Source organism: Lissotriton helveticus, chromosome 6 (assembly GCF_964261635.1).
Source record: "Lissotriton helveticus chromosome 6, aLisHel1.1, whole genome shotgun sequence".
In the NCBI taxonomy this organism is placed as follows: Eukaryota; Metazoa; Chordata; class Amphibia; order Caudata; family Salamandridae; genus Lissotriton; species Lissotriton helveticus.
Window position 1 is genome coordinate 897255136 of NC_136067.1, and position 25171 is coordinate 897280306.

Below are 25171 nucleotides of genomic sequence, written 5' to 3' on the forward strand. Positions count from 1 at the left end.
AGCTAGCCGGGCTGATGAGAGGTGTTACTTCGAAACCGGGCCGGTCCTCGGATGCTTGTTTCCGTTCTGGGAAGGACATGGCTTTTGTAGTTCGGACTGGACTGTTCCCATGGGGCACAGAGTCAGCGCTGATTTGCATATCGCCATTGTCTAACCCAGGGTGGTGTGGAGTGGAAAAACAATGGATTTGGGCCCAGATCTTTGGACTGGGGTGAATGTGTGACATTGATCCACATTCTGTCCATCACTGTTGTGTTTGCAATTACCGCTCTAAGTGTACTGGGGATGCTCAGACGTGAGTCCCAGGCACTCCACACCACTGGAATCAAGCTAGCCGGGCTGATGAGAGGTGTTACCTCGAAACGGGGCTGGTCCTCGGATGCTTGTTTCCGTTCTGGGAAGGACATGGCTTTTGTAGTTCGGACTGGACTGTTCCCATGGGGCACAGGGTCAGCGCTGATTTGCATATCGCCATTGTCTAACCCAGGGTGGTGTGGAGTGGAAAAACGATGGATTTGGGCCCAGATCTTTGGACTGGGGTGAATGTGTGACATTGATCCACATTCTGTCCATCACTGTTGTGTTTGCAATTACCGCTCTAAGTGTACTGGGGATGCTCAGACGTGAGTCCCAGGCACTCCACACCACTGGAATCAAGCTAGCCGGGCTGATGAGAGGTGTTACCTCGAAACCGGGCCGGTCCTCGGATGCTTGTTTCCGTTCTGGGAAGGACATGGCTTTTGTAGTTCGGACTGGACTGTTCCCATGGGGCACAGGGTCAGCGCTGATTTGCATATCGCCATTGTCTAACCCAGGGTGGTGTGGAGTGGAAAAAAGATGGATTTGGGCCCAGATCTTTGGACTGGGGTGAATGTGTGACATTGATCCACATTCTGTCCATCACTGTTGTGTTTGCAATTACCGCTCTAAGTGTACTGGGGATGCTCAGACGTGAGTCCCAGGCACTCCACACCACTGGAATCAAGCTAGCCGGGCTGATGAGAGGTGTTACCTCGAAACCGGGCCGGTCCTCGGATGCTTGTTTCCGTTCTGGGAAGGACATGGCTTTTGTAGTTCGGACTGGACTGTTCCCATGGGGCACAGGGTCAGAGCTGATTTGCATATCCCCATTGTCTAACCCAGGGTGGTGTGGAGTGGAAAAACGATGGATTTGGGCCCAGATCTTTGGACTGGGGTGAATGTGTGACATTGATCCACATTCTGTCCATCACTGTTGTGTTTGCAATTACCATCCAATTCCAAGAGCAGATGAGATCATAGATACTTTGGCCTCAGCCAAGTTTCTAAGCACATTCGCTCTTACAGCTGGCTACTGGCAGATCAGATTTGCTGATGATGCAAAGCCAAAGACGGCATTTTCAACCCCTAGTGGGCACTATCAATTTGTAGTAATGCCCTTTGGTCTTAAGAATGCACTTGCCACTTTTCAAAGGTTGGTGAGCAAAGTCCTAACAGGCCTGGAAGACTACTGTGCAGCATATCTTGATGACATTGCTGTCTTTTAACTCCACCTGGGAGGATCATCTGGTCCACCTGAGAAATGTTTTGGAGGCCCTGCAAAAAGCAGGCTTAACTATCAAGGCTACTAAGTGCCATATAGGGCAGAGTCAGCTTGTATACTTGGACCACTTTGTAGGTGGAGGCCAGGTTCATCCACTGATGAGTAAAATCCAGACCATCATGGACTGGGTTGTTCCCACTACAGAGACTCAGGTCAGAGCTTTCTTGGGCCTGACTGGGTACTACAGAAGATTTGTCAAGGGGTATGGATCCATTGTGACACCCCTGAATGACCTAACTTCTAAAAGAATGCCTAAGAAAGTTCAGTGGACAGTAAGCTTTCAAAAGGCATTTGGTGACCTGAAGCAGGCCATGTGCACTGCACTGATTCTGCAAAGTCCTATCTACTCCAGAGAATTCAATGTGCAAACAGATGCATCTGAGTTGCGGGTAGGGGCTGTGCTATCACAATTGAATGATGAAGGTCAGGACCAGCCAGTAGCTTTTATTAGCAGAAGGCTGACTCCTGGAGAGAAACGTTGGTCAGCTATTGAGAGGGAGGCCTTTGCTGTGGTTTGGGCTTTGAAGAATCTGAGCCATACTTGCTTGGCACTCACTTCACTGTTCAGACTGACCATAAGCCCCTCTTATGGCTAAAACAGATGAAGGGTGAAAGCCCCAAACTTTTAAGGTGGTCTATACCGTGGAACACAGACCTGGGAGTAACCATGCCAATGCAGATGGGCTCTCCAGGTATTTCCACTTAGAACATGAAGACTCAACTGGTCAAGGTTAGTTTAATGTCCCTTCGTTTGAGGGGGTGGTTGTGTAGGAGTGTAGGATCTGCTTACTATGGTTACCCCCACTTTTTGCTAGTGTTTCACTGTTTTTCAACTTTAGTCTGGCAAGGGCCCTGCTAACCAGGGCACCAGCCTAGCCGCTTCCTCTCTAAATTGATTGCATGTACATTAGGTACACTCCAGATTGGTTACTGGGTTACCCTTGTGAGTCTCTAGTATATGGTACCTTAGGTACTAAGGGCATAGGCACCACAGAGCATCTGAATCAATCAAACACTCACACGTCCAGGGAAGGCATGGCTTGGCAGTTCGGGCTGGACTGTTCCCATGAGGCACAGGGTCAGACTGATTTGCATATAGCCATGTCTGAACTGGGGTGGCAGAGTGGGCTAAAGAACGGTGATGGATTAAACCCAGATCTTTTGACTGGGTGTGAGTGTTTGATTGATTCAGATGCTCCGTCCATCACCACCCCCTTTTTGTACCACTTTTCTCAGTTAAGGCATGTCTCAAAGCTTCAATTTTTTTATTGTTTTTACTGGAAGAGCACGCCGAATCTCGAATTCCACTCTCCTGTAGACAGCCGTAGATGTAATGTAATATGCATTGCTTGTTTATGTATTGCTTTTGTGCAGTCGTGGCTCCTGGAGGGAGTGCTGCAGGCGGTGGGGAGGGGTATGGGTGGGGCAAGGTGGGGCTTAGTAAACTCCAGCATAAGGCAGACCGGAGTTAAGTACATAAATAAATAAAATGAATTGCATTGCGCCGCCGCAACGCCATTTGCGCGCAATGTAATTTGGGGCTTTTTCACAGCTCAATCAATGCTTGTGATTGTATACTTTGTTGTCAATTTTTGTTGTCTGCTCTTGATTTCATGGCTTGCCCCTGTTCCTGTGCTTGGCCAAGATTTTGGCCTCACAGTATTCGGATTTGGATGAGTTTTGTGCTTCGTTTTCATACTTGAGGGGCAAATTTTAAATGTCTATTGGGAAATCCATCTGAGTATACAGATTCCTTTGATCTCCCCTTCTTTTTCCTCCACCCTTACACTCTCTTTTTGCCTCGCCCGTTGCCACTCCCCAATGTTCCTTGCCCCCTCCTCATCCTATTATCCATTCTGTCAACCATATTATTTATTTACTACTGTGCCACTCGCATACTTATCGTGCTTTATGCAACTGTTCATTTTGTAATTTATATTTACAATTGTAACATGGAGATGTAGCATGCTAGAAAATGGCCACCAAGTGTGGATGCATGACCTTCAACGGCAACTTGTAATGTGTTTTCCTTAAAAGAAAAGAAAATCAAGTCGTTCATGTGCATGCATCTTGATGCATGTGGTTCCATATGCTCTCGAAACATTTTGGCAAATTCAATAGCTTGGCCTTTTAGAGCTGAGACCTATTAGCTTTTCCAATGTGTGTTTTAATATGAAGTTGCATTAAAAAAATGCACTAGGAACATTGATTAAGTAGTGCAAACAAACTTACACTGCAGAAAGGAAAACAAAGTTAAAGTATGTAACATTGGAGAACTTGGTAAGTTCCTGACACTCTAAAAACAGTAATTCTGCAAAATAATCACTTCCTATAATGCAAATAGCACGAAGGCCATAGGCCCAGGCATGCACTTGATGGCTGACCAAAGGGTCAATCACTTTAAAACATTTTACAAGTTTGTAGGTTCTGTCCATCAGGGATTGCCACCAGCCGTGATTCTGTACCAATGGACCTGTGCTAATCTAATGCTGTCTCCTGGGCCCTGGTCATCATCAACACTCTAAGAGCCATATGTATGAAGGTACCAATTTGAGATTCTGAATTAGGGATTTATAGCGAATCGCAAACTCAGAATCGCAAATTGGTATGTATATAATAAATCGCAATTAAAAGCGATTCGGTAAAAATCGCTATTTAATTGCGAGATTCCCAATAGCGATTCCTTAACCATAAGAAATCGCAATTTTGAGATTTCTTAACGGAAAAAATCACAATTTTGCTAATCTGCCAATCGGAAACTCAGGTGCAGCTTGATGACATCACAACCAGGAAATGTGACTACCCATGCTGCACCTGAGTTGCTGAGTCACAGTCAGAGAGAAGGAGAGGTGGAGAGGGAACTGTGCAGTTTACTACAGAATGGCTGAAACTGGAGACATGGCCAGCCAGGAAACTCAGCAGAAGCAGCAGAGTGAAGGTGCAGGGAAGAGAAAACAGAAATTCTCAGAGTCAGAGTTGGAGGTATTAATCCAGGAAATGGTGCTCAACCATGAGCTACTATTTGGAAAAAAAATCATTGAGGGTGCCAGAGACTCACAAGAGGTGCATTTGGGCTGAAATCCAGCAAAAAGTCAATGCAGTGGGTGTGACCCACAGGAGTGTCGATGAACTGAGAAAGCGATGGTACGATCTGCGCCAGCGCTCGAAGGAGAAGTTGGCTGCAAGGCTGGAGCAGTCCAAGAACACCGGTGGAGGGACCTCAACAGTCTCGGACTCTACACCTTTGGAGGAACTGGTGGAGGGGACCCTGCAACGAGAAAGTGTCATGGGCGTGGCTGATCTGGACATCTCCGAGCAACAAGTACCAGGACCAGGTAAGAAGCATGCCATCCCACCCCTGACACCCCACAAACACCCCCCAGCAGCGACCTAGGGGCAGGAGTAAATTTGTGATCCAGAGCAGGTACGCAGGCACACACAGCAATGCATTATGGGAGATTAAGTAACATGAACAGTGAAGTGGTGCCGTGTCACCCAGCCAGTTCCCAATTGCATGTGCATGTCAGGAAAGGAAAGTACATGACACATGTAACCCCAAACAGTGACATTTATTGATTGCCAAGTGCAAGTGAGAACAGTTAATCAATGTGTGCATTTGAGTCCACAGCACCATCTGGAACACAGCCTACAGGCAGTGGGACACTGGCCGAAAGTCCAAACTTAGGAGACGCAGGGCATGAGGAGAACACAGATGGGGAGGACAGCCCCGTCATCCCTCCGAAGCAACGCAGGAGACATGTAGGCAGACCACTACCCCCATTGGAGGGTGAGGCCGAGGACAGTGACGTCAATGTGCACCCAGAGCCAACACAGCCACAGCAACAAGTCTGTGCACGTGCTGACCAACTCCCACAAAGCACAACCAGGCGCAGGCCTCGCACACCCAGCAGTGCTGCAGATCCGGGGGAGGGAACAGTCTTTGCCGGCCTGGAGATGCATATGTTGCAGGTGCAGCGCCTGCAAGCAAAAAACATAAAATCTTTACAGAGAGAAGTGAGGGCAGGCTTCAGGGGCATGACGAGTGAACTGACGGGTGCCCTGCCGTCACTCTGTGAAGAACTAAGAGCAGACCGTGCTGCAAGGCGCCGAGAATTGCAGCGCATGGACCTCTACACACGGGCCATGAACCGCCTGGCCTCTGCCACCAATGTCCCCCCACTGAAGAGGACGCACTGTCAGGGCGGAGCAGCACCAGCCCCCACCCATCATGGAGAGGCGCCCTAGTGGCCAAAAAAGGCGGTCTACCATGCATAATGAGGAGGACACTGTGCAACCACCAACAGGGGCTTCATCTCACCAGCGCCACATGTGAGGTGCAAAGTTTGTGACCACTGGAAGGGGGCAGCTAGCCACTTGACTTGTATACTACCTCCTGTTTAAAGACTTGCACTGTGACTATAACATGTGCAGGAAATATGGAGTGTGATTGTTTGGCATTCAGGCTGTGTGAACAAATTGATCCTGCAGTTAAGGAATTAAACACAGTCGCACACATGAGATCTGGCATTGTGTCATACTTTCTTACCTAGAAATAGTTGTGTGTAATCTCATCTCGCCTCTGGCATCCAGCTGCTGCACCAGCTACACCAGCTGGCATGCGTCCTGGGCCAGGTCCCTCCACGTCTGAGAAATCCGATTCACTGACCTCCACTGGTGTGCCTTTCCTGGTGGCGATGTTGTGCAGCATGGCAGATACTACCACTATCTTGCAATACGTCTGGGGGCTGTATTGTAGTGCCCCTCCGCTCTTGTGGAGGCATCTGAATCTGCTCTTCAGTGTCCCAAATGTGCGTTCAATGGTGCCTCTGGTTGCTATGTGTGCTGTGTTGTATCGCCGCTTACCAGCGTTGGCAGGATTCAGGTAGGGCGTCAGTATGAAATCCCGTACAGGATATGCACTGTCACGTGTGGGGTAGGATGTATATGGTCAAACAATGTCCTGCACATGCTATCCTTAACAAGTGTGGCCTATGTTCAAATGCATTTACCTAGTAGATATCCCTCGCCAAACTCCCCACTTGTGAGTCCACGGTGTATACCACTGTGGCGGAAGATGTAAGAGTCGTGCGTGCTGCCAGGGTATCATCAAGGGGCCAAGGTATCATCAACCTTTTGGTCCAGGGTAACATAGGAAAAAAAAACACTGTAAGATGGCCGCCACCCTTACAACATGAACCACGTGACCTTTCCCTCGGGTTAGTCACAATACCACGTGACCCCCACTGCGTACCATTTAACCACAACCGCCGGATCCACATTTACCACCCGGGTCCAGCGGCAAGGGGTAGGTGCCGTAAGAGGGAGCCCAGGATTCCACAAGTAAGAGTCATATCCACTGGCCTCCTGTAGATGTTTCTGACAACGAGGTTGGCTTTAGGCTGCACGCCAACAAATCCCCTAGCAACCCCATTTTTAACTAAGACCGAGCCACCATGGCTACCGCCACCGCCCCCTTGCACTTAGTTTTCTACATGCCCCGCACGGATAGTAACCATTTGGGGGTAAGGGTTACCCCTTGAAAGTGCTCACAACCCCTGCCTTGACCCGACATACCCCTTATTAGGCTACTGGGCTATATGGTCCACTACCGTCGCGCACGCACTTGCTCAATCTTAACCACATGCCCTTAGTGGTCCACACCAACCTGGGGTCTTTGCTGGCGCGATATGCCTGCGCACTAGCTGAATATTACGTTTTTCCAAACAAACCGCCCACTATGTGAGATAGATAGCGGTACTCAGGGCTTTTTACTTACCGCATACAGTTCGCGGACAATAACCGTAAGGTGATGTTTCTCTAACAAACCACCCACAATGTTTATCGTTAGCAGTATTCCATGCTTTTAACCACACCACATACAGTTCACATACACTTGCCATCAAGGTTCCTTTGTCTGGATCAACCTCTGGAAATATGGCCCTTAGTATCTAGGGCCTACTCCTGGAGGGCCCCGCATACACATTGGGGTATCATTCTAGCCCACCCTCCCCCACCGCGCATACTGTCAATAATATTTGTGACATGCCATATGTACCTTAGCGACATTGTTATTATCGCATTGAATGAGGAGAGCTTCCATTACTACCCTTCTCAACCTACCCACGGATTTTCATTTTTCATGTAATACTCACACTAGCAGTATACCGGTAATATGTGATTACCCACGCATGGCCTTGAGCCATCCATACACACTAACTCATTCAGCTCAAATGTGACTGTGGTTCCTTCCCTTGACTCGCAATTTGTTGGACGACTTAACCTGGAGCGTCACCCGCTGGATACTGTTGTTGCCTGTAGACTAGACTGATTAGGTGAGTCAGATACCTCATCACTCACATGATAACTGCTGCTGTTGTTTTCATCCAGAGTTGTTTTTATCCAGAGTTGTTTTTTTATCCATTTTTCCACAGGAGCACTTCCACACTGTTACTCACTGAGGAAAGTGCATGAACACATCTGTATTTATTTGAAACCACATGCTAGTAGCACACTTTCTAGCATGTCACAAGGAAAGTACATAGTCACTGGATGTTTTATTGTTTACCTGTTGTGATTTGCTCCTTTTCTCCCTTAACAGGTAGATGCAGCTCAACGCAGGTATAACCACAGGGAATACTATCTTCTGTTAGAATATCCACTAGTCCGTACACTTGACATAGACACTAGTGAGGACACTCATACGTAGACAGTCATTACTCTAGATATTTATATACTATTGGTCCTGAAGAATCGCTAGTTAAAGTGACACAAGCGAGAAACATGTCGACCTATTAAATAGCACCACCTGGAACGGAATTCGCCACTGGAAGCATAACATTCCCACGAGTACCTCTCAGGCTTATTCTAATTAAAGCAGGGGACCCCCAGAATAAATTCCTTCATGGCACCCCTAGCTTTATTTTAAACTCACACTTGTACATCTACGCCTTCCTGGCCCCGCACCCGCACCACATCTTAACGACAGTTGGATAGAAGATCTCCGCCAAAGAGCCCCTCTTTGAGGTGTCGCCCGTTGGGTATTGCAACGCCGACCCTACGAGGAGCAGCACAGATGATGAACCATGACACCTGAAAGGGTGTGTGAGGGCATTACATCAAACAAAATGGATAACTAACGGTAGGACTCCCTGAGATCCTACGACATCCGACACACACCAGTGACACTTTCCTGTTCTTCCTCATTTATTTTTAGGAATAGCCCAGCAATCCTTGTATTCACTTGCTTGTTGAGGGCACCGCTGTGGCTGGACCTTCCACTCCTTAGGAGTGGTGATTGCCCTCCCCTCCCTTTTGTTTGACAAATATCTTTTGCACGGCTAACCACCGTGGGAGTATCCTTAGGTGGGTAAGACTAGCTCTATCCCCCAACTGGCACCCCTTATTCCTAAAAGGGTCCCCCGTCCATCCTAAACCGGGTGGTTTTTACATAATTCCTTCTCACAATCTCAAGAATCCACCTACCGCCACACTATGGACGGCCAAGGCTTGAGCTTTGGGGAAGATGATGCAGCAGCTATTCTACGAACACCATCCATCCTGGTTCTAGAGAACGAGAGTGCCACAGGCAGTAACTCGGCCGACTGGCAGAGTCTCTCAGACTTGAAAAGGTAATGGGTGAGAATCTCCCTCCATGGGGCACTCATGGCAGAGTACTTCAAGGCTAAAATAGCACCCAATGGTCTTATCGTCAAAAACTTCCCCAGGATATTTTGGGAAGACGGTCAGTTCAAAATAGAATGGTCCCAAATATCTTGGAAATGCACCCATGATCTCCTGACCTTGATAGTGAATACGGCTAAGCGCCTGGTGGATGAACTACTAGTGCGGATCCAGGCATTGGAGAGCACACTTAAGAACTCTGTCCCAAACCCCGGTTTCAAAACCAAATTAGCTGAAATTAACAAAGAATTGAGTGAGCACAAAGAGTACCTTCTGAAACAAAAAGTTATTAAGCTACAGAAGGACATCCAACGATTTGAGAAGGAGAAAGTATATCCGTACCTGAAAGCGGACTATGTCCCTCCAGGCAAAGGGTACCTCTCTGACTCTAGCGCAAACTCCTCAAGAAGAGGGTCAAACAGCTACAGCAACTCAAGCGGGGAAGACTGGCAACCCCGCCAACGCAGAGGGGCAAGAGGAGGTAGACGAGGAAAATATAACTACCGGAACCCACCTTACCAGGGACCACCGCTCTGGCAATATACACCATTCCCACAAACAATGCCTCAGTTTGGTCCCCACTACCTGCCACAATTCGCTCCACAAGGTAACAACCGACCTTCTTTAGACAGAGGTTGGGGCAGAGTGCCAGGGCGAAAGAGAGGCAACGGACCAGACAAGCGAGTGCAGTGGGAGGATTCCACGACACAGGGAATGGACACCAGGAGCAAAACGAGCAGGAAGTAAGTTTGGTTGTGAACCTTTCCAACCGCCAACTGACTCCTGATCAAGAAAGAGTCCTACAAAAGGGCATAGGATTTGTCCCTACGCCTAAAATAGACAGCTTTCAACAGACACTGGAACTACAACAGTTCTTTCGCAAGATCAGACTAAAAGCTTTCTTTGAGGGGAAACATAAGGAGAGTAATGAGGACTCAGGCCTCCATAATGCTTCCACTTTCACACCTCATAGTGGTATGGTCCCCAACGAGGTTCTGACCTATGAACAGGCAGTGCTCAAGGACATTAAGACACTTATAGGTCACAATCCCCATGCCAACATCTCTAAGAAAGAAATGGAGACACTGACGTCACTGGCTAATGATTCGACCATCACGATTAAACAGGCGGACAAGGGGGGAGCCACAGTGTTAAGGAACACAGCAGATTACGCAATTGAGTGTCAAAGACAGTTGAATGACACACAATACTGCACAGCAATCCCCCAGAACCCGATTGCACGCCTTAAAAACACCATCTCAGGAATGGTTGAGTCAGCCGAGTGCCAGGGTTGGATTTGTAGAAAGGAAGCAGACTTTCTTGTCAAAAGGGACCCAAGGGTACCGTATTTTTACGTCCTCCCTAAGATCCACAAACGGACTACACCAGTCCCAGGCCGCCCGATCGTCTCCGGGATTGACTCAGTCCTGGAACCCCTCTCCCAATTCTGCGACCACTTTCTCCAACCCTTGGTGAGACAGATCCCATCGTACATTCAGGACACTACAAACATGTTACGCCTGCTACAAGATCATGAGGACTGTTCCTAGATAGACTTCCTCATCACACTTGACGTAGAGGCCCTCTATACTAACATCCCACAGAGGGCCTCTCTAAATGTCATTGAGGAAGCACTTAACCAAGGCCCGTGGGAGTCACTGACACCAACCACATTCATAATGGAGTGTGCAGAAAAGGCTTTAACGGAAAATGATTTTGAATTCAAAGGCCAGTACTACCACCAAACACAGGGCACCTCCATGGGGAGCACCTTCGTCCCTAGTGTGGCCTGTCTGTACATGGCGGATTTTGAGAACAGGCACATTTCCTCACAGACTAACCCGTACCAGAGTAACATCAAACTATGGAAGCGCTATATAGATGACATCTTGGTGTTCTGGGCGGGTAACAGAGAGTCCTGAAGGGAATTTTTCAACTGGATTAACACATTAAATCCATACCTTAAGTTCACCATGACAACATCTGCCGCTCAGATTGCTTTTTTAGACCTCACCATCAAGATTGAAGGTGGAGTCCTCAGCACAACAATATACAAGAAGAGCACGGACCGTAATAGTCTCCTGCACTTCTCTAGCCACCATCCTAGAGCACTGCGAGTCAACCTACCCTTCGGGCAATGCCTTAGAGTCAGGCGGAACTGCAACAGTTTGGCCAACTATAAAATAGAATCAGCGATCCTCTCTAGGAATCTCGCTGATAGAGGCTACCCAGCAAGGGAGATAAAAAAAGCCAGGAAAAGGGCACAAAACAACCATAGGGACAGCCTATTAGAACGTAGAGCACAGGAGCCCTTAGCCGACCAACCCATGACATGTGTCCCTACTTTTACACTGCAAAAAACACAGTTGATGGACAGAATGTAGAACAATTTCATACATTCACCCCAGTACAAGGATCTGGGCCTAAATCCATCGTTTTTTTGCACTCCACACCACCCTGGGTTAGACACTGGCTATATGCAAATCAGCTCTGACCCTGTGCCTCATGGGAACAGTCCAGTCCGAACTACCAAGCCAAGTCTTTCCCAGACCGGAATCAAGCATCCAAGGACCGGTTTCTGGCTATCAGCCTTCATCAGCCTGGATAGCTTGACTCCAGTGGTGTGGAGAGCCTGGGACTCACGTCTGAGCATACCCAGCCCACTCGGGGTGAAAATTGCAAAAAACACAGTTGATGGACAGAATGTAGAACAATGTCATACATTCACCCCAGTACAAGGATCTGGGCCTAAATCCATCGTTTTTTTGCACTCCACACCACCCTGGGTTAGACACTGGCTATATGCAAATCAGCTCTGACCCTGTGCCTCATGGGAACAGTCCAGTCCGAACTACCAAGCCATGTCTATCCCAGACCTGAATCAAGCATCCAAGGACCGGTTTCTGGCTATCAGCCTTCATCAGCCTGGATAGCTTGACTCCAGTGGTGTGGAGAGCCTGGGACTCACGTCTGAGCATACCCAGCCCACTCGGGGTGAAAATTGCAAAAAACACAGTTGATGGACAGAATGTAGAACAATGTCATACATTCACCCCAGTACAAGGATCTGGGCCTAAATCCATCGTTTTTTTGCACTCCACACCACCCTGGGTTAGACACTGGCTATATGCAAATCAGCTCTGACCCTGTGCCTCATGGGAACAGTCCAGTCCGAACTACCAAGCCATGTCTTTCCCAGACCGGAATCAAGCATCCAAGGACCGGTTTCTGGCTATCAGCCTTTATCAGCCTGGATAGCTTGACTCCAGTAGTGTGGGGAGCCTGGGACTCACGTCTGAGCATTCCCAGCCCACTCGGGGTGAAAATTGCAAAAAACACAGTTGATGGACAGAATGTAGAACAATGTCATACATTCACCCCAGTACAAGGATCTGGGCCTAAATCCATCGTTTTTTTGCACTCCACGCCACCCTGGGTTAGACACTGGCTATATGCAAATCAGCTCTGACCCTGTGCCTCATGGGAACAGTCCAGTCCGAACTACCAAGCCATGTCTTTCCCAGACCGGAATCAAGCATCCAAGGACCGGTTTCTGGCTATCACCCTTCATCAGCCTGGATAGCTTGACTCCAGTGGTGTGGAGAGCCTGGGACTCACATTTGAGCATACCCAGCCCACTCGGGGTGAAAATTGCAAAAAACACAGTTGATGGACAGAATGTAGAACAATGTCATACATTCACCCCAGTACAAGGATCTGGGCCTAAATCCATCGTTTTTTTGCACTCCACACCACCCTGGGTTAGACACTGGCTATATGCAAATCAGCTCTGACCCTGTGCCTCATGGGAACAGTCCAGTCCGAACTACCAAGCCATGTCTTTCCCAGACCGGAATCAAGCATCCAAGGACCGGTTTCTGGCTATCAGCCTTCATCAGCCTGGATAGCTTGACTCCAGTGGTGTGGAGAGCCTGGGACTCACGTCTGAGCATACCCAGCCCACTCGGGGTGAAAATTGCAAAAAACACAGTTGATGGACAGAATGTAGAACAATGTCATACATTCACCCCAGTGCAAGGATCTGGGCCTAAATCCATCGTTATTTTGCACTCCACACCACCCTGGGTTAGAATATGGCTATATGCAAATCAGCTCTGACCCTGTGCCTCATGGGAACAGTCCAGTCCGAACTACCAAGCCATGTCTTTCCCAGACCGGAATCAAGCATCCAAGGACCGGTTTCTGGCTATCAGCCTTCATCAGCCTGGATAGCTTGACTCCAGTGGTGTGGAGAGCCTGGGACTCACGTCTGAGCATACCCAGCCCACTCGGGGTGAAAATTGCAAAAAACACAGTTGATGGACAGAATGTAGAACAATGTCATACATTCACCCCAGTACAAGGATCTGGGCCTAAATCCATCGTTTTTTTGCACTCCACGCCACCCTGGGTTAGACACTGGCTATATGCAAATCAGCTCTGACCCTGTGCCTCATGGGAACAGTCCAGTCCGAACTACCAAGCCATGTCTTTCCCAGACCGGAATCAAGCATCCAAGGACCGGTTTCTGGCTATCACCCTTCATCAGCCTGGATAGCTTGACTCCAGTGGTGTGGAGAGCCTGGGACTCACATTTGAGCATACCCAGCCCACTCGGGGTGAAAATTGCAAAAAACACAGTTGATGGACAGAATGTAGAACAATGTCATACATTCACCCCAGTACAAGGATCTGGGCCTAAATCCATCGTTTTTTTGCACTCCACACCACCCTGGGTTAGACACTGGCTATATGCAAATCAGCTCTGACCCTGTGCCTCATGGGAACAGTCCAGTCCGAACTACCAAGCCATGTCTATCCCAGACCTGAATCAAGCATCCAAGGACCGGTTTCTGGCTATCAGCCTTCATCAGCCTGGATAGCTTGACTCCAGTGGTGTGGAGAGCCTGGGACTCACGTCTGAGCATACCCAGCCCACTCGGGGTGAAAATTGCAAAAAACACAGTTGATGGACAGAATGTAGAACAATGTCATACATTCACCCCAGTACAAGGATCTGGGCCTAAATCCATCGTTTTTTTGCACTCCACACCACCCTGGGTTAGACACTGGCTATATGCAAATCAGCTCTGACCCTGTGCCTCATGGGAACAGTCCAGTCCGAACTACCAAGCCATGTCTTTCCCAGACCGGAATCAAGCATCCAAGGACCGGTTTCTGGCTATCAGCCTTCATCAGCCTGGATAGCTTGACTCCAGTAGTGTGGGGAGCCTGGGACTCACGTCTGAGCATTCCCAGCCCACTCGGGGTGAAAATTGCAAAAAACACAGTTGATGGACAGAATGTAGAACAATGTCATACATTCACCCCAGTACAAGGATCTGGGCCTAAATCCATCGTTTTTTTGCACTCCACACCACCCTGGGTTAGACACTGGCTATATGCAAATCAGCTCTGACCCTGTGCCTCATGGGAACAGTCCAGTCCGAACTACCAAGCCATGTCTTTCCCAGACCGGAATCAAGCATCCAAGGACCGGGTTCTGGCTATCAGCCTTCATCAGCCTGGATAGCTTGACTCCAGTGGTGTGGAGAGCCTGGGACTCACGTCTGAGCATACCCAGCCCACTCGGGGTGAAAATTGCAAAAAACACAGTTGATGGACAGAATGTAGAACAATGTCATACATTCACCCCAGTACAAGGATCTGGGCCTAAATCCATCGTTTTTTTGCACTCCACACCACCCTGGGTTAGACACTGGCTATATGCAAATCAGCTCTGACCCTGTGCCTCATGGGAACAGTCCAGTCCGAACTACCAAGCCATGTCTATCCCAGACCTGAATCAAGCATCCAAGGACCGGTTTCTGGCTATCAGCCTTCATCAGCCTGGATAGCTTGACTCCAGTGGTGTGGAGAGCCTGGGACTCACGTCTGAGCATACCCAGCCCACTCGGGGTGAAAATTGCAAAAAACACAGTTGATGGACAGAATGTAGAACAATGTCATACATTCACCCCAGTACAAGGATCTGGGCCTAAATCCATCGTTTTTTTGCACTCCACACCACCCTGGGTTAGACACTGGCTATATGCAAATCAGCTCTGACCCTGTGCCTCATGGGAACAGTCCAGTCCGAACTACCAAGCCATGTCTTTCCCAGACCGGAATCAAGCATCCAAGGACCGGTTTCTGGCTATCAGCCTTCATCAGCCTGGATAGCTTGACTCCAGTAGTGTGGGGAGCCTGGGACTCACGTCTGAGCATTCCCAGCCCACTCGGGGTGAAAATTGCAAAAAACACAGTTGATGGACAGAATGTAGAACAATGTCATACATTCACCCCAGTACAAGGATCTGGGCCTAAATCCATCGTTTTTTTGCACTCCACGCCACCCTGGGTTAGACACTGGCTATATGCAAATCAGCTCTGACCCTGTGCCTCATGGGAACAGTCCAGTCCGAACTACCAAGCCATGTCTTTCCCAGACCGGAATCAAGCATCCAAGGACCGGTTTCTGGCTATCACCCTTCATCAGCCTGGATAGCTTGACTCCAGTGGTGTGGAGAGCCTGGGACTCACATTTGAGCATACCCAGCCCACTCGGGGTGAAAATTGCAAAAAACACAGTTGATGGACAGAATGTAGAACAATGTCATACATTCACCCCAGTACAAGGATCTGGGCCTAAATCCATCGTTTTTTTGCACTCCACACCACCCTGGGTTAGACACTGGCTATATGCAAATCAGCTCTGACCCTGTGCCTCATGGGAACAGTCCAGTCCGAACTACCAAGCCATGTCTTTCCCAGACCGGAATCAAGCATCCAAGGACCGGTTTCTGGCTATCAGCCTTCATCAGCCTGGATAGCTTGACTCCAGTGGTGTGGAGAGCCTGGGACTCACGTCTGAGCATACCCAGCCCACTCGGGGTGAAAATTGCAAAAAACACAGTTGATGGACAGAATGTAGAACAATGTCATACATTCACCCCAGTGCAAGGATCTGGGCCTAAATCCATCGTTATTTTGCACTCCACACCACCCTGGGTTAGAATATGGCTATATGCAAATCAGCTCTGACCCTGTGCCTCATGGGAACAGTCCAGTCCGAACTACCAAGCCATGTCTTTCCCAGACCGGAATCAAGCATCCAAGGACCGGTTTCTGGCTATCAGCCTTCATCAGCCTGGATAGCTTGACTCCAGTGGTGTGGAGAGCCTGGGACTCACGTCTGAGCATACCCAGCCCACTCGGGGTGAAAATTGCAAAAAACACAGTTGATGGACAGAATGTAGAACAATGTCATACATTCACCCCAGTACAAGGATCTGGGCCTAAATCCATCGTTTTTTTGCACTCCACGCCACCCTGGGTTAGACACTGGCTATATGCAAATCAGCTCTGACCCTGTGCCTCATGGGAACAGTCCAGTCCGAACTACCAAGCCATGTCTTTCCCAGACCGGAATCAAGCATCCAAGGACCGGTTTCTGGCTATCACCCTTCATCAGCCTGGATAGCTTGACTCCAGTGGTGTGGAGAGCCTGGGACTCACATTTGAGCATACCCAGCCCACTCGGGGTGAAAATTGCAAAAAACACAGTTGATGGACAGAATGTAGAACAATGTCATACATTCACCCCAGTACAAGGATCTGGGCCTAAATCCATCGTTTTTTTGCACTCCACACCACCCTGGGTTAGACACTGGCTATATGCAAATCAGCTCTGACCCTGTGCCTCATGGGAACAGTCCAGTCCGAACTACCAAGCCATGTCTATCCCAGACCTGAATCAAGCATCCAAGGACCGGTTTCTGGCTATCAGCCTTCATCAGCCTGGATAGCTTGACTCCAGTGGTGTGGAGAGCCTGGGACTCACGTCTGAGCATACCCAGCCCACTCGGGGTGAAAATTGCAAAAAACACAGTTGATGGACAGAATGTAGAACAATGTCATACATTCACCCCAGTACAAGGATCTGGGCCTAAATCCATCGTTTTTTTGCACTCCACACCACCCTGGGTTAGACACTGGCTATATGCAAATCAGCTCTGACCCTGTGCCTCATGGGAACAGTCCAGTCCGAACTACCAAGCCATGTCTTTCCCAGACCGGAATCAAGCATCCAAGGACCGGTTTCTGGCTATCAGCCTTCATCAGCCTGGATAGCTTGACTCCAGTAGTGTGGGGAGCCTGGGACTCACGTCTGAGCATTCCCAGCCCACTCGGGGTGAAAATTGCAAAAAACACAGTTGATGGACAGAATGTAGAACAATGTCATACATTCACCCCAGTACAAGGATCTGGGCCTAAATCCATCGTTTTTTTGCACTCCACACCACCCTGGGTTAGACACTGGCTATATGCAAATCAGCTCTGACCCTGTGCCTCATGGGAACAGTCCAGTCCGAACTACCAAGCCATGTCTTTCCCAGACCGGAATCAAGCATCCAAGGACCGGGTTCTGGCTATCAGCCTTCATCAGCCTGGATAGCTTGACTCCAGTGGTGTGGAGAGCCTGGGACTCACGTCTGAGCATACCCAGCCCACTCGGGGTGAAAATTGCAAAAAACACAGTTGATGGACAGAATGTAGAACAATGTCATACATTCACCCCAGTACAAGGATCTGGGCCTAAATCCATCGTTTTTTTGCACTCCACACCACCCTGGGTTAGACACTGGCTATATGCAAATCAGCTCTGACCCTGTGCCTCATGGGAACAGTCCAGTCCGAACTACCAAGCCATGTCTTTCCCAGACCGGAATCAAGCATCCAAGGACCGGTTTCTGGCTATCAGCCTTCATCAGCCTGGATAGCTTGACTCCAGTGGTGTGGAGAGCCTGGGACTCACGTCTGAGCATACCCAGCCCACTCGGGGTGAAAATTGCAAAAAACACAGTTGATGGACAGAATGTAGAACAATGTCATACATTCACCCCAGTACAAGGATCTGGGCCTAAATCCATCGTTTTTTTGCACTCCACACCACCCTGGGTTAGACACTGGCTATATGCAAATCAGCTCTGACCCTGTGCCTCATGGGAACAGTCCAGTCCGAACTACCAAGCCATGTCTTTCCCAGACCGGAATCAAGCATCCAAGGACCGGTTTCTGGCTATCAGCCTTCATCAGCCTGGATAGCTTCACTCCAGTGGTGTGGAGAGCCTGGGACTCACGTCTGAGCATACCCAGCCCACTCGGGGTGAAAATTGCAAAAAACACAGTTGATGGACAGAATGTAGAACAATGTCATACATTCACCCCAGTACAAGGATCTGGGCCTAAATCCATCGTTTTTTTGCACTCCACACCACCCTGGGTTAGACACTGGCTATATGCAAATCAGCTCTGACCCTGTGCCTCATGGGAACAGTCCAGTCCGAACTACCAAGCCATGTCTTTCCTAGACCGGAATCAAGCATCCAAGGACCGGTTTCTGGCTATCAGCCTTCATCAGCCTGGATAGCTTGACTCCAGTGGTGTGGAGAGCCTGGGACTCACGTCTGAGCATACCCAGCCCACTCGGGGTGAAAATTGCAAAAAACACAGTTGATGGACAGAATGTAGAACAATGTCATACATTCACCCCAGTACAAGGATCTGGGCCTAAATCCATCGTTTTTTTGCACTCCACACCATCCTGGGTTAGACACTGGCTATATGCAAATCAGCTCTGACCCTGTGCCTCATGGGAACAGTCCAGTCCGAACTACCAAGCCATGTCTTTCCCAGACCGGAATCAAGCATCCAAGGACCGGTTTCTGGCTATCAGCCTTCATCAGCCTGGATAGCTTGACTCCAGTGGTGTGGAGAGCCTGGGACTCACGTCTGAGCATACCCAGCCCACTCGGGGTGAAAATTGCAAAAAACACAGTTGATGGACAGAATGTAGAACAATGTCATACATTCACCCCAGTACAAGGATCTGGGCCTAAATCCATCGTTTTTTTGCACTCCACACCACCCTGGGTTAGACACTGGCTATATGCAAATCAGCTCTGACCCTGTGCCTCATGGGAACAGTCCAGTCCGAACTACCAAGCCATGTCTTTCCCAGACCGGAATCAAGCATCCAAGGACCGGGTTCTGGCTATCAGCCTTCATCAGCCTGGATAGCTTGACTCCAGTGGTGTGGAGAGCCTGGGACTCACGTCTGAGCATACCCAGCCCACTCGGGGTGAAAATTGCAAAAAACACAGTTGATGGACAGAATGTAGAACAATGTCATACATTCACCCCAGTACAAGGATCTGGGCCTAAATCCATCGTTTTTTTGCACTCCACACCACCCTGGGTTAGACACTGGCTATATGCAAATCAGCTCTGACCCTGTGCCTCATGGGAACAGTCCAGTCCGAACTACCAAGCCATGTCTTTCCCAGACCGGAATCAAGCATCCAAGGACCGGTTTCTGGCTATCAGCCTTCATCAGCCTGGATAGCTTGACTCCAGTGGTGTGGAGAGCCTGGGACTCACGTCTGAGCATACCCAGCCCACTCGGGGTGAAAATTGCAAAAAACACAGTTGATGGACAGAATGTAGAACAATGTCATACATTCACCCCAGTACAAGGATCTGGGCCTAAATCCATCGTTTTTTTGCACTCCACACCACCCTGGGTTAGACACTGGCTATATGCAAATCAGCTCTGACCCTGTGCCTCATGGGAACAGTCCAGTCCGAACTACCAAGCCATGTCTTTCCCAGACCGGAATCAAGCATCCAAGGACCGGTTTCTGGCTATCAGCCTTCATCAGCCTGGATAGCTTCACTCCAGTGGTGTGGAGAGCCTGGGACTCACGTCTGAGCATACCCAGCCCACTCGGGGTGAAAATTGCAAAAAACACAGTTGATGGACAGAATGTAGAACAATGTCATACATTCACCCCAGTACAAGGATCTGGGCCTAAATCCATCGTTTTTTTGCACTCCACACCACCCTGGGTTAGACACTGGCTATATGCAAATCAGCTCTGACCCTGTGCCTCATGGGAACAGTCCAGTCCGAACTACCAAGCCATGTCTTTCCTAGACCGGAATCAAGCATCCAAGGACCGGTTTCTGGCTATCAGCCTTCATCAGCCTGGATAGCTTGACTCCAGTGGTGTGGAGAGCCTGGGACTCACGTCTGAGCATACCCAGCCCACTCGGGGTGAAAATTGCAAAAAACACAGTTGATGGACAGAATGTAGAACAATGTCATACATTCACCCCAGTACAAGGATCTGGGCCTAAATCCATCGTTTTTTTGCACTCCACACCATCCTGGGTTAGACACTGGCTATATGCAAATCAGCTCTGACCCTGTGCCTCATGGGAACAGTCCAGTCGGAACTACCAAGCCATGTCTTTCCCAGACCGGAATCAAGCATCCAAGGACCGGTTTCTGGCTATCAGCCTTCATCAGCCTGGATAGCTTGACTCCAGTGGTGTGGAGAGCCTGGGACTCACGTCTGAGCATACCCAGCCCACTCGGGGTGAAAATTGCAAAAAACACAGTTGATGGACAGAATGTAGAACAATGTCATACATTCACCCCAGTACAAGGATCTGGGCCTAAATCCATCGTTTTTTTGCACTCCACACCACCCTGGGTTAGACACTGGCTATATGCAAATCAGCTCTGACCCTGTGCCTCATGGGAACAGTCCAGTCCGAACTACCAAGCCATGTCTTTCCCAGACCGGAATCAAGCATCCAAGGACCGGTTTCTGGCTATCAGCCTTCATCAGCCTGGATAGCTTGACTCCAGTGGTGTGGAGAGCCTGGGACTCACGTCTGAGCATACCCAGCCCACTCGGGGTGAAAATTGCAAAAAACACAGTTGATGGACAGAATGTAGAACAATGTCATACATTCTCCCCAGTACAAGGATCTGGGCCTAAATCCATCGTTTTTTTGCACTCCACACCACCCTGGGTTAGACACTGGCTATATGCAAATCAGCTCTGACCCTGTGCCTCATGGGAACAGTCCAGTCCGAACTACCAAGCCATGTCTTTCCCAGACCGGAATCAAGCATCCAAGGACCGGTTTCTGGCTATCAGCCTTCATCAGCCTGGATAGCTTGACTCCAGTAGTGTGGAGAGCCTGGGACTCACGTCTGAGCATACCCAGCCCACTCGGGGTGAAAATTGCAAAAAACACAGTTGATGGACAGAATGTAGAACAATGTCATACATTCACCCCAGTACAAGGATCTGGGCCTAAATCCATCGTTTTTTGCACTCCACACCACCCTGGGTTAGACACTGGCTATATGCAAATCAGCTCTGACCCTGTGCCTCATGGGAACAGTCCAGTCCGAACTACCAAGCCATGTCTTTCCCAGACCGGAATCAAGCATCCAAGGACCGGTTTCTGGCTATCAGCCTTCATCAGCCTGGATAGCTTGACTCCAGTGGTGTGGAGAGCCTGGGACTCACTTCTGAGCATACCCAGCCCACTCGGGCTGAAAATTGCAAAAAACACAGTTGATGGACAGAATGTAGAACAATGTCATACATTCACACCAGTACAAGGATCTGGGCCTAAATCCATCGTTTCTTTGCACTCCACACCACCCTGGGTTAGACACTGGCTATATGCAAATCAGCTCTGACCCTGTGCCTCATGGGAACAGTCCAGTCCGAACTACCAAGCCATGTCTTTCCCAGACCGGAATCAAGCATCCAAGGACCGGTTTCTGGCTATCAGCCTTCATCAGCCTGGATAGCTTGACTCCAGTGGTGTGGAGAGCCTGGGACTCACGTCTGAGCATACCCAGCCCACTCGGGGTGAAAATTGCAAAAAACACAGTTGATGGACAGAATGTAGAACAATGTCATACATTCACCCCAGTACAAGGATCTGGGTCTAAATCCATCGTTTTTTTGCACTCCACACCACCCTGGGTTAGACACTGGCTATATGCAAATCAGCTCTGACCCTGTGCCTCATGGGAACAGTCCAGTCCGAACTACCAAGCCATGTCTTTCCCAGACCGGAATCAAGCATCCAAGGACCGGTTTCTGGCTATCAGCCTTCATCAGCCTGGATAGCTTGACTCCAGGGGTGTGGAGAGCCTGGGACTCACGTCTGAGCATACCCAGCCCACTCGGGGTGAAAATTGCAAAAAACACAGTTGATGGACAGAATGTAGAACAATGTCATACATTCACCCCAGTACAAGGATCTGGGCCTAAATCCATCGTTTTTTTGCACTCCACACCACCCTGGGTTAGACACTGGCTATATGCAAATCAGCTCTGACCCTGTGCCTCATGGGAACAGTCCAGTCCGAACTACCAAGCCATGTCTTTCCCAGACCAGAATCAAGCATCCAAGGACCGGTTTCTGGCTATCAGCCTTCATCAGCCTGGATAGCTTGACTCCAGTGGTGTGGAGAGCCTGGGACTCACGTCTGAGCATACCCAGCCCACTCGGGGTGAAAATTGCAAAAAACACAGTTGATGGACAGAATGTAGAACAATGTCATACATTCACCCCAGTACAAGGATCTGGGCCTAAATCCATCGTTATTTTGCACTCCACACCACCCTGGGTTAGACACTGGCTATATGCAAATCAGCTCTGACCCTGTGCCTCATAGGAACAGTCCAGTCCGAACTACCAAGCCATGTCTTTCCCAGACCGGAATCAAGCATCCAAGGACCGGTTTCTGGCTATCAGCCTTCATCAGCCTGGATAGCTTGACTCCAGTGGTGTGGAGAGCCTGGGACTCACGTCTGAGCATACCCAGCCCACTCGGGGTGAAAATTGCAAAAAACACAGTTGATGGACAGAATGTAGAACAATGTCATACATTCACCCCAGTACAAGGATCTGGGCCTAAATCCATCGGTTTTTTTGCGCTCCACACCACCCTGGGTTAGACACTGGCTATATGCAAATCAGCTCTGACCCTGTGCCTCATGGGAACAGTCCAGTCCGAACTACCAAGCCATGTATTTCCCAGACCGGAATCAAGCATCCAAGGACCGGTTTCTGGCTATCAGCCTTCATCAGCCTGGATAGCTTGACTCCAGTGGTGTGGAGAGCCTGGGACTCACGTCTGAGCATACCCAGCCCACTCGGGGTGAAAATTGCAAAAAACACAGTTGATGGACAGAATGTAGAACAATGTCATACATTCACCCCAGTACAAGGATCTGGGCCTAAATGCATCGTTTTTTGCACTCCACACCACCCTGGGTTAGACACTGGCTATATGCAAATCAGCTCTGACCCTGTGCCTCATGGGAACAGTCCAGTCCGAACTACCAAGCCATGTCTTTCCCAGACCGGAATCAAGCATCCAAGGACCGGTTTCTGGCTATCAGCCTTCATCAGCCTGGATAGCTTGACTCCAGTGGTGTGGAGAGCCTGGGACTCACATCTGAGCATACCCAGCCCACTCGGGGTGAAAATTGCAAAAAACACAGTTGATGGACAGAATGTAGAACAATGTCATACATTCACCCCAGTACAAGGATCTAGGCCTAAATCCATCGTTTTTGTGCACTCCACACCACCCTGGGTTAGACACTGGCTATATGCAAATCAGCTCTGACCCTGTGCCTCATGGGAACAGTCCAGTCCGAACTACCAAGCCATGTCTTTCCCAGACCGGAATCAAGCATCCAAGGACCGGTTTCTGGCTATCAGCCTTCATCAGCCTGGATAGCTTGACTCCAGTGGTGTGGAGAGCCTGAGACTCACGTCTGAGCATACCCAGCCCACTCAGGGTGAAAATTGCAAAAAACACAGTTGATGGACAGAATGTAGAACAATGTCATACATTCACCCCAGTACAAGGATCTGGGCCTAAATCCATCGTTTTCTTGCACTCCACACCACCCTGGGTTAGACACTGGCTATATGCAAATCAGCTCTGATCCTGTGCCTCATGGGAACAGTCCAGTCCGAACTACCAAGCCATGTCTTTCCCAGACCGGAATCAAGCATCCAAGGACCGGTTTCTGGCTATCAGCCTTCATCAGCCTGGATAGCTTGACTCCAGTGGTGTGGAGAGCCTGGGACTCACGTCTGAGCATACCCAGCCCACTCGGGGTGAAAATTGCAAAAAACACAGTTGATGGACAGAATGTAGAACAATGTCATACATTCACCCCAGTACAAGGATCTGGGCCTAAATCCATCGTTATTTTGCACTCCACACCACCCTGGGTTAGACACTGGCTATATGCAAATCAGCTCTGACCCTGTGCCTCATAGGAACAGTCCAGTCCGAACTACCAAGCCATGTCTTTCCCAGACCGGAATCAAGCATCCAAGGACCGGTTTCTGGCTATCAGCCTTCATCAGCCTGGATAGCTTGACTCCAGTGGTGTGGAGAGCCTGGGACTCACGTCTGAGCATACCCAGCCCACTCGGGGTGAAAATTGCAAAAAACACAGTTGATGGACAGAATGTAGAACAATGTCATACATTCACCCCAGTACAAGGATCTGGGCCTAAATCCATCGTTTTTTTTGCGCTCCACACCTCCCTGGGTTAGACACTGGCTATATGCAAATCAGCTCTGACCCTGTGCCTCATGGGAGCAGTCCAGTCCGAACTACCAAGCCATGTATTTCCCAGACCGGAATCAAGCATCCAAGGACCGGTTTCTGGCTATCAGCCTTCATCAGCCTGGATAGCTTGACTCCAGTGGTGTGGAGAGCCTGGGACTCACGTCTGAGCATACCCAGCCCACTCGGGGTGAAAATTGCAAAAAACACAGTTGATGGACAGAATGTAGAACAATGTCATACATTCACCCCAGTACAAGGATCTGGGCCTAAATGCATCGTTTTTTGCACTCCACACCACCCTGGGTTAGACACTGGCTATATGCAAATCAGCTCTGACCCTGTGCCTCATGGGAACAGTCCAGTCCGAACTACCAAGCCATGTCTTTCCCAGACCGGAATCAAGCATCCAAGGACCGGTTTCTGGCTA

At 49.3% G+C, this 25171-nt stretch overlaps 1 protein-coding gene across 1 annotated transcript in view; it reads left to right on the top strand.

The window, feature by feature from the left end:
• LOC144763177 (amine sulfotransferase-like) overlaps positions 1-25171 on the top strand; it is a 500824-nt gene that overhangs the window by 153163 nt on the left and 322490 nt on the right. The gene's annotated exons all lie outside the window — the stretch shown is intronic.